Source organism: Pseudopodoces humilis, chromosome 1 (genome assembly GCF_049639895.1).
Source record: "Pseudopodoces humilis isolate 2021_Gansu_Grassland_sample_001 chromosome 1, ASM4963989v1, whole genome shotgun sequence".
Lineage (NCBI taxonomy): Eukaryota > Metazoa > Chordata > Aves > Passeriformes > Paridae > Pseudopodoces > Pseudopodoces humilis.
Genome location: NC_142200.1, coordinates 38,144,748 through 38,155,715, shown reverse-complemented (window position 1 = coordinate 38,155,715; position 10,968 = coordinate 38,144,748).

Below are 10,968 nucleotides of genomic sequence, written 5' to 3'. Positions count from 1 at the left end.
GTTTTTAACTTCTGAACACCAGGTTCAAAGCAGCACGGTTCTCCTGCAAGTGCTTTCTCAAAATGAATGAAGTCAAAAGTATCCTGGAAAGGAGGCCAGGACTGCTAACAGTGATTACAGCTAAGAATGTCATTAATAAATGGTAGGATTTACTGTGCTAAGGCATGGGTATGAAGAAGTGTTAAGGGAAAAAAAAAGGAAGTGAGAGGCAATAAAAGAACATGGCTAAGGCTTTGACAGGTAAAAGGAGATGAGGTAAATGAATCCTACTGGGAACATATAAGCAGCAGAAACTATGATCGTTTCCCTGCAGTCACTGTGATAACACCCAATATTCCACTATCAGAAAAGACCTCTGAAAGTCATTGGCAAAAACCCTCCTGTTTGCAAAGACCCACAAGATACCACAAGCTATCTCTAGTACAGACAGCCCTAATCCCATTGACAACAGCAAGGGAGCTGAATGAACTGCACAGTGAAAAATCACTTTCTAGGATTTTTCTTTAAGGGCTGAAAGTGAAGCACCTTTATGTACAGAACTGCTTTGAAAGGGAAAAAATCATGAACTGCTATGCTATTTATCTGATGTCAGCTTTATATCTCTTCTTATTCTGGTCTTAACACTACAAGACTTGTTGCAAAATCAACTGAAGTGCTGCAAGGGTGGTGTTTCCAGGACAGTCTGCTCAAGTCTGATTTATTTTCATTTTTAAAATTAGTTTGGTGGTCTAATCTCTCATCACTTACATAGGAATCCCTGAAGATTAGTGGGATGTCACTTGCAGGCTTTGATATCAGCTATTGCACTTCCCTGATTCATAAAGATGTCACTCACTTTATCTGATACCATAGATTCAAATGATACCTTGCCCAGAGTATCCCATGGTGTGAAAGATCCTGCTTTTTGTCTCAGACCTTTCCTCTACTTTTAAGTCCCTTATTTATGCATTTGAAGCTGTCTGTTGTGTGCCCAAGTGCCATGGGCCCTCATTTTTCCCAGAAATCCTCCCATTCCCATGACTTTATCAGAGCCTGCTTGTACCCTGAAGCTGAGCCTCAGAAGGGAGGGAGAGGCCAAGAGGTCAAGAAGGAGATCTTCTCCCTTCAAGGCTGGTAACACCCTGTGTTGAGGGTGATTCTGCTCAGGTCCTTCATCTCCATCCTCCACCCTGGCCTCCTCTGCCATCTGCTGCAAAGTTCAGGGGAGCAGCACTAGGGATCCTGATGAGATCTCCCCACCCAGACGGTCTTCCTGGTGATGGCCTGGTTTCAGAACATATATAATTCAAGTTTATCAGGAGACCTACAATAGCATACACAGCTTATTCTTTTTTTCTTTCCTCAGTCTTGGTTAGCTACAGTTGGTCATGGCTAAAGAGACTGAAATAACACCCCCTTTGGTTTGTCCCCTTATGACACTTTTTTCTTATCAGAATTACTGTATGCACATATTTATCTGTGCGTTTCATAAAAATATTTTAATCAAAAATATTTCTTACTTAGCATAATCTCATACAATGAGAACATTTCCCTGGATTTTAACTGTGAAATCACCAGCTATGGAGTGACAGAGCCTGTGCCTCACGCTGGGCAAACCAGCAATGAAGTAGGAGTCACCCAGGATGTCTCCATGGTGAGTCATAGACCATCTGGTGTTTCTTCCACCTCCACGAAGCTTCTCACCTGTCAAAACCATAAAATGTCATAATAGTAATTTTATACCAGTTGAGTTTCAAGGTAACAAAGCCTCCTGAAAGACCTGTCTTGAGGAGTAACTCATTGTATGAAAGGAGAGTGGAAACAGCATGTAAACACAGGACACCCAAAACTGCCTGATCTGAGAGGTTACCCCAAAACAGGAAATGAATAATGACAGTGCTTGCTTACAATAGGAATCCGTTGGATTAAGCTGCAACCAGGGGATTACCAAAAAGCTTTTGAGAAAAGAGTCAGCTTGAGAAGTATAAAAAATGGAAGGAAACTTGTGGCTGTGGGGTGAGATGTGGGAGTGGAAGGCACTCGGCACAGCAGTTTGATCCCTGGCTTAGAAGCTGCAAGAAGTCAACCCCCTGCCATCGTGTCCTGTATCACCCCAGGCTGGGGTGCAAGAGCAGAAGAATCCACAGCTTGGAGCCCATGGAGTTGTTCTCGCCAGCACATGGACTAGCAGGCAGCAGAGACATGCACTGGTATACATAAAGACACAGGAACCCCCTTCCCAGCAGGATAATATGCATGGCCACAACAGAGGGGTGCACTTGTCACCCCCTGTCCTGTAAGAAAGGGGTGTGCACAACTAAGTATGCTCCTGTGGGACTAGAAATTGGGTGGAGATTAGGGAGTCTAGCAATTTATTAGTGTGTTTTAACATCCTGCAAGTGTTTTACACTCTGGTTTATCTGTCAGCCTGTTGATATTGATCCAGAAGGTGAAGTTCACAGACTGTCAGCTAATTATGTGTCATTAATAAATCACTAAACCACTTAGATCCTGATCTGAGTTAAATCACTTAAGTGAAACAAGACTTGCCTGCTACAGTCCCTGGTGTTAAAAAAGTCATATGCTATTAAAAACACAATGAGCAATTAGCTTAAGTACCCCTGAATTGCACTCAAGTTACAATAGGTCTTTAACTTGGATGATTGACTATTTCATTTCCTAGCAGAAATGTAGTTAGAAGTTAACACTCTTCTTCTTGATGCTCTAATTATCTCAAAGACAGTTGCTGGCTGCAGTCCTGTGCATTCCTGTGCCATTCCTCTCTTTATGTTGTCACCCTAATACGAGCTTGCATTACAGAAAGGAAATTTCTTATTTCCAAATCACGTTTCAGCAGGTAGTCTCTTTTCACAAGCATTGATGTAACTTGCAGCCCAGATGTTGAACCTGGGAAAATACCTCCCAGGTGAACAGTCTCTAATTTCTCATAGTTGTCATGCTATAACTAAAAAATTAAAACTAACTGATGAGCTGAGAGAGTGCAGAAAGAGCAGAATTAAATAAAAGTTTCCTGATCAACAAAAGAATTGAAAAGTAAAATGTAACTAAACCTTTTGGATCCTCAAGCATGAGCTGAAAAGCACGAGGCTTCAACGATTAGTTCCAGAGAAACAACACATCCCCTAGAATTTTATTGAAAATAATAAACATGAAACATGGCGAAAAATTTTAAAACATATAATTCAAATGTCCCACAAAAGAAATACACATATAATTGTTATGAATTTAACAGAAAGAAAATAATAAAGCTACTGGTCACCTAAAGTTTTCAACCTAAAAAGAAGCCCTAGCAAGGGGTCAGCCCACCAAGGACATCCTTGTATCTGCAGATCAAGACCTCAGCAGGAACAAGCTCAGTTTCAGAGGAAGATCCCTGCATGGAAGACCTCCTTCCTATTATGGAAGGACTAACATTAAACTGCTTTACTGCAGATAGGCAAGGGCACATCCCTAATTTGCCACCCTGTTTCTGGGGAGGTTAGATCCATTTCATTAGTTTTGTTACCCTGCAGTTACTTAAACCAGTAGGATCTTGTTTTGTGGTTAGTGGTGGCTGTTGAGGTAAAAATTAATGCTTTCTCAAAACACTTGCCTATGGCCATATACTTTGAATTATCTTTCTTTGACACCACTTTTTGGCCTGAAAGCAGAAAAAAGTCTTGCACTCTTCATGCAAAGTTGCTACACACTCTTTAGATTAGAAACAATCTTTTCAGTAGATGTAAGATGTAGATGTTATTAAGTATAATGGGTTTATGATTAGAACTCTCATACAATGCCGAAGAATCCACAAACCCACAAGTAAAAGTTAACAACCAACAAGAGAAACATAAAGTTATAATTTTCAGAGCTATATTGGAAAACAGAGTTCAAATAAAGCACTATAAAACTTACTTATAGGAATATATATAAAAACCCAATTACACGATCAATATGCTTTATGATGAAGAAGAATAAAAGCTACACATCTTCAAACTAATTTTCTAAGATGCCCCTGATGGATTCACAGTCCTATTATGTGGCCTTCTTTGGCTTAAACTTAAAAAGTACATCAGCAGCACTTCCAAAGGTGCAAATGAATAGTGGCCATTTGTAAAATAAATTATCTGGTCCATTATCTATCAAGAGCTATGGAACATGATTTAACTGTATTTACTACCATACAAAATAAAAACGGGAATAAAAAAGTTAAACCCAAGACTACATTGGCAGAAACAGAAGTATTAGGTTAACAGTGTCTGATAACTGGCAAGACCAAATAGGAACTGTTCCAATTAATTACAGCTCCCACATGACTCAAGGTGCTTTGACAGCAGCAGGCACCATCAACTGCTCATTTGGGCTGTGAAGACATATTGAACCAGGGACAATCAAATCCACAGTACAAGCATTAAAAAAGTTATCTGTTAGCTTTGTAGTTTTTCTGGCTTTTGCCTCCAAGTGTGAGCTAGAAGATTCTTTATCTAGGAATTAAAGATGTCACCAGTGGGAATCCCCAGTGCTGCATCAAACCAGTTATCTATCCTGTGGCAATTTCTCCACTCTGGTAAAATACTACATATGCTTATTTGACCTGGTTTGTGCAGACAAAGAAACAGAAAAGATATCACTGAAAAAACAACCAAGAAAAAAATAAACAAAACCCAAACCCACAAAAAATGTATACACATTGTAAAAAAACAAAACAAAACAAAACAAAAGCAAACAAGTCAACAACAAAGAAACTCAGAGCCCTTCACTATATAAGAACAATTAAAATTCATATTCTGTCCTAGAGTCACAGAATGTGGAGCTGTGGCTGAAGTACCCTTTATTATTGTTTTCCAGTAGATTTTCTCTTAAACACTTCTGTTTTGCTCTGTGAAAGTGAAGTAATTACTATTTAACAGTATTTCTGTTTCACTGTAATTGCAAATACTGAACAACCCATCACAGCTAAGGCAACCACAACAATCACAAGAACCTGCAGCTCCCACAGATTTGGCTAATGATACAATCTGAGTATAACTATAACGTAATTAGAGGATTCTGCCCATTACTAGAAGGCTGAGACTCGAGGCGTCTTTAAGAAGGAAATTAGGAGATCAAAAATGCACTGTATAGTAAGAAACAGACTTATATAACCTGTCTGGATACCATGTTTGCTCTGTTTCTTTTTAAATGTTTGGCTCATCTACCATTCAAAAAGAATACACAATCTATCTGGGATGGCTTCATGCTCAAGCTGAGATTTCCTTCATGAGGAAATGGCCTCAAGTTGCACCAGGAGAGGTCTAGGTTACATATTAGGAAAAATTTCTTCATGGAAGTGTTGCCAAACATTGGAACAGGCTTCCCAGAGGAATGGTTGAGTCACCACCCCTGGAGGTATTTCAAAGACTTGCAGATGTGGCACATAGGACATGCTTTAGTGGTGGGCTTGGCTGTGTTAGGTTAATAGCTGGCTCAGTGATCTTTTCCAACCTAAAGGATTCTATGTATTTTGAAATAAAAGCAAAAGCTGAACAAAAATAGAAGCACAAAGTTTTCAGGAGGACCATAGTTTAATTCCCACTGAGATAATATTGCCATATAAAATTACTTTCTCATGTGCCAGATCAGTCATATAGAAGTGTCAAAGGTGTCTCACAGACGGTCACAAAATCATATGTCAAACAACCCTGACCTTTGCATTTGATTAGTGGACTCTCATCCAAGTGCAAAGGAGATATTACTCTGAGACCTTTAACTCTGCAAGTGATGAACAGTATTTGAGCATTTGGTTATTTGTACATCAGCCAATACCTTTTGAGAGGATTGGAGTGTCTCGAAAGCTTAATCCAATAGTATGTACTTCTGTGTACATCTGCAACTGCTGAAGTGATGTGTCCCCCATCTTCTTTATTAGAGACTATTTCTAAGCTAAAAGAAAAAACCCTCACTTAGCTTGCCATAATTTTCCATACAAGTTCCACAGATGTCACCGTTTGCCACCTTCTGGTCCACAGTTCATTGGAATAATGCCCCTTCAAGCCATCCTTTTTCTTATAAATGTGAAGCTAAAGACTGAAAAGGTACAGAGCACCAGGAAGAAAATATTCAAGTAAAAAGACGATTATAACTGGCATTTTTATCAGCCAAAACAGAACCAGGGCACAGGATGCAGAAAGTTGCCCAGATCTGAATCAATTTATTTCAATATATGAATTACAGAGATTAGAGATTCTCATGTAGGGAATTCAGGTTTACCTATCCCTTCCTGCTAAGAGAGAATGCAATGCATTGACTTAAACATTCTCAGATATTTATCTCAGCTTATCCACCACATGAAGGTGATAGAATTACTTGTCTTTAGAAACGTAAATTAGAAAACTTTACTCTGTTAAAATAATGTTTTTAATTTCTTAATCTTATCATCTGCTTACAAAGGGAGATGTTGATAACTATTTGATTGTTTAATTATATTCAGATACATATCTAATCCAATAATTTCCTTGAAGGAAACAGTATATGCTGTTTTCTGAGAGTTCATCCATAAACATACAAAAAGCTTCATCTTGTTTTAGAAATATTTGCCTTATTTGTCCAGCACTATTCTTACATGGTAAGGGAGATGTGAATGTAAGGGTGGAGCTCAGAATTATTGAGCAGGTAAGAGTTACTGCAAGAATATGTTCTCTTTTATAAACACTGCATATATTTGCTTTTGTTTTATTTTTAATAGCTAAGGGTGTTATTCCCAGAATCCTTCATATCAGCATTATTTGGTCAGTATTTGTCATGGAAGTTAGCTTTGAAAAGGGATTTAAAAAGGAAATAATGAAAAGCTTTAAAGCCAGTCGGGAGGCAAGGTCACCTTTTGAGAAACACAGATAAAAGCAGCAAAGCCAGGATTACTGCAAAGGGGAGATCTTCACTATCACCTAAGATACAAAAAAAAAAATAACAGATAGGTCCAAGAAGGGCTTTGAAGCTGAGTCCCATGACTGCATGTATGAGCAAGGAGTAAAAAGACAGAAAGAGGTGGGGGAGTAGAGAAGAAGCATTTCAAAACAGGATGCACCAGAGGAAAGGAAGGGTATGCAGGGAAGGGCAGGTGGTCTGGGGAACAGGCTACAGCAATGCAGGTTGCTTTGGTGTTACCTATGTGGATGAGGTAAATCATGGCTTTAGTGGAAGGACATAACAGCCCTGCACCAACTCAGTGTGAAGCAGTCCATTATCTTCCCATGAAACAGGCTCCTTGCAATAGCAAACTTTTACTCATTTCGTTACATACGACTTTTTAAATCAGTAGAATCTCATCAGTAGAAAATTTTTAAGGATGGCTTATTTTACTTTAATTTAAACATGCTATTTGCCAGTACAAATAAAGTGAAACAAGTGTTGTCACAAGCATCTTTCTGCTAGTTTAAGTGTCACATTTTAAAGTCATTTGTGCTAGAAATCACAGCCCAAGTGCATTGCCCTGCCTAGGTCAGACCTATGAGTGCAGTCGTGGTCCAAAGGGGGTATCTCCAGTAGGGTGAGTACAGTACAAGTACAGTAAAGAAGAAAAGAAAGCAATGGGGAAAACCAGAGGTATAGACCAGCTCCCAGAAAAAGAACATTGGATTGCCAGGGTTTGTCATCTTGGAAGAGATTATAAGGAATATGACTGATATCTATAAAAACCACTAGCACAGTAGTTGCATTTGGATCAATTGCTCACTTATTTTTCTGCTAAGGGAAGCATAATTTGAAGCCGGGAGAAGCCATGGTCAAAATGGAAAAGGTTCCTTCTGACACAGCAGCTCGTGGGGTAAACTGGACAGCTATCCTGAGAAGAAACCCACTGTCTTACTAAACAGGCAGAAAACATGCCTTCAGCTGCAGGTGGCTGGGGAATGGGAGAGTATTAGGAGGCATTCCCACATAGGTTTAGCCTTACCTGATAGTAGCTGCTCCTGCAGGCTGCAGGATATTGGGCTGCAGTATTAGAAAAGAAGAGGTATCTTGCTCTTATACAATACTGCAATTCTCTGCATTTCACTAAAAATGCAGCAGTTTTCTTAAGGAGTATCATAATTCTCAAAATATTTTGCAATTCACAGTTCAACTTTTACGCACAACATTTGGCTGTTGCTAAACAATTTGTGTTGAAACGTTTTCATTTTACTGAATCTTCACTTTTGAAATATGAAGGTGATACATCATCCTAATTGCAGATGCAGTTATACCCACGTGAATGCTAGAACTGGTGCAATCTTTCCCTGTATTTCCAAAGTGTTATAAACGTAATAGCAAAATAAGGTTAATATAAAAAGCAATTTATTATAAAACAATTTCAATCATAAGCAACGAGAGAAAAAACCACAATAAAATAAATCAGCGCAGCGCCGGGTGGACAGGGGTCTGCACCCAGAGGTACAGATTTTCCCAAATCCACGAAGGAGGGATTGCAGTCCGGGGTTTTTATAAGGATTTTCGTATCCTGAGGCAAAACCCGGAGTGGGCACAGTCCAACAAAGAGTTTAGATGTGCGGTTGAATAGATTTCCCGGATCCCTCGAGCTGAGTCAATAGTCAACTGGGCAGAGTCCTTTCACATGCGAATGGTTCTGGATGCCTTCTGATTGCATCTTTTGGTTGGACTCCCGGGGTGGAGTGTCCAGGTCGGGTGCGAAGCAGATGGATATCTCAGCCGGGCTACTCTCATTGTCTGGCTTGATTGCTTGATTGCCTGTGTCCTGCTCTTATCTCGGGCTGATAAGTGTCGCAGTGGATCGTTACCGCCTGACTCGGGAAGGAATCTTTAGATCATACTACATTTTATATCTTTACATTATTATAAATATAACATATGTTATAAATGCAAAGGCAGATTTGGGTTAAATAAAAACAATTTATTATAAAACAATTTCTATAAAAAAATAAACAATGAGGGAAAACCACAATAAAACAAACAGCGCAGCGCTGGGTGGACAGGGGTCTATACCCAAAGGTATAGGTGTTCCCAAATCCACGCAGGAGGGTAAACTGTCGGGGGTTTTTATAGGGATTTTTAGCCTTGAGGCTAAATTCTAGGCAGGCACCATTCATTAACAGTCCCTGATTGTCGTATGAATTGATTTCCTGGCATTGGAGAATAGAGTCGAATGGACGTCCGGACCGAGTCTCCTCATATGTAAAGAAATTCTGAGTGGCTCTTGTGGTTCAGGCCATCCGGATGGGATGGCTGGATCCGGGTTGGAGCCGATGGATATTTCGGCTGGATTTTTCCTTTTGTTTACTTGATGGCTTCCCCCAACGGTAGCCTGCAAGGCGAGGTGTTCGGGTCCGGTGATGAATATCTCGTCGGTGCCTCTCCGTTTTGGCTTGATGTTTCGTGTCCTGCCTATTTTTCCCTGTTGATGGTCACCGAGCCTGTCCTTGTCAGTTTGAGGAGTTTTTTTTTTTTTTTTTCTGTCAGCTTGATGGGCCGCGTCCTGTCTATTCTTTTGTTGATGGGCGCCGGCTAGGATCGTTATCCTTTGAGTGGGAATTCGTGGCTAGATCTGGGAAGGGCTTGTGTGTCATACTGTACTTTATATTTTATATCATTATTGTTATATACATTTATTTAGATTTTTACGAATTTTTACAAGTTCATTTCTCACAGTCCCCTGCTTAATAATTCATTACATTAAAAATTCGTGTTATTTCATCTAATTCTGCAGGGGAGGACTATAATTTTTTTTTACTCACATTCATCTTTTTCTCAGTCTGTTAACGAATTCTCACTATATGCTTGTGCCAGGTTATATTTATTTTCAAAAATTCTTTAAGGCTTTAATCACATTTTCGTTTTCTTTTTCTTCCTCTAATTTCATTAGTTTAGAGAGAGGAGTAGGTCTCCCTTGCGCTTTCTCAGGATCAATTGGAAGTGTGGCAATCTGCATTCCTTGCACAACAGAGTGAATTAGTCTGATGAAGCAAGGAATTAAGCAGGGAAGGAAAATGATTTCGGCAACTGAACAAGTGATGAAAAATACTAGCTTCTTCTACCAAGCTCCTTGCCCGAATATCTGGTCTCACCAGGAGGCTTGTAGGATTGAATTCCATTTTTGGACTGGCACATGAGCTACTTTTTTAATTTCAGCAGCCAATCCTTTTATTGTTTCTCCGTAATCGTCTATTTCCATACAACACTCGGATTCGTTGTATCTGCCACACACTCCTCCCTCCTCGGCTAGCAGATAATCGAGAGCTAGTCTGTTTTGGTACACAAAAGCTCTCATTTGAGAATGTTGTTTGGCTAGGAGTTCTAGGGCTTCTGAAGTGTGGTTGGAAACTATCTCTACCACCGCTTGCAACTTGATAAGTCTGTTGAGGAGATAAATGGGGGTTCTGTAACCCCAGCTGCCATCATTTGCCTAAGTAGCGGCCCGTAATATTGAATGATCCTTTTGGCAGGTCATTCTTCCTCGTTCCACTTCTGGTTGCCTCCCGCTATTGGTAGTTTCCGTTTTAATTCCCTCCTTTGTCTGTTTAATGTCTCAAAGAGAGGGGCTCAATGATTTACTCTCTGTTTTAGGTAGAGTAAAGAAAAAGGACCGAATTATTCCAAGTGTGCAGGATCCTTTCTATTTTCTGGGTAGCTCGCTGTATGCCTTTTTCCACATATCCAATATATACCATCAGGAGCTTCCCAACCCTTGTTCAACTTTGCCGGATCATCTCAATATTCCTTCAATCCTATTAGCTCATGGAAGGGATTGGCCCCAGAGTTTTTGTACCAGTAAAGTTCAATTATTTCCATCCATTCACAGTTATTCCCCCGGGAGCGACTCCAATAGCCCGCGGGTGGTTCAGGTTGCCAGGTTTTTGTTTTGCTTTCCGAATTCACCGTGAGTGTGCTTACACACGGGGTATAGCCTACTAAATCAGTGAATTCTTTTCTCTCTGGTCTTTGTTTTGTTTTTGATATTTTAGAGCCTTCTCATTTTTAGAAGTTACTCTGGGGTTAGTT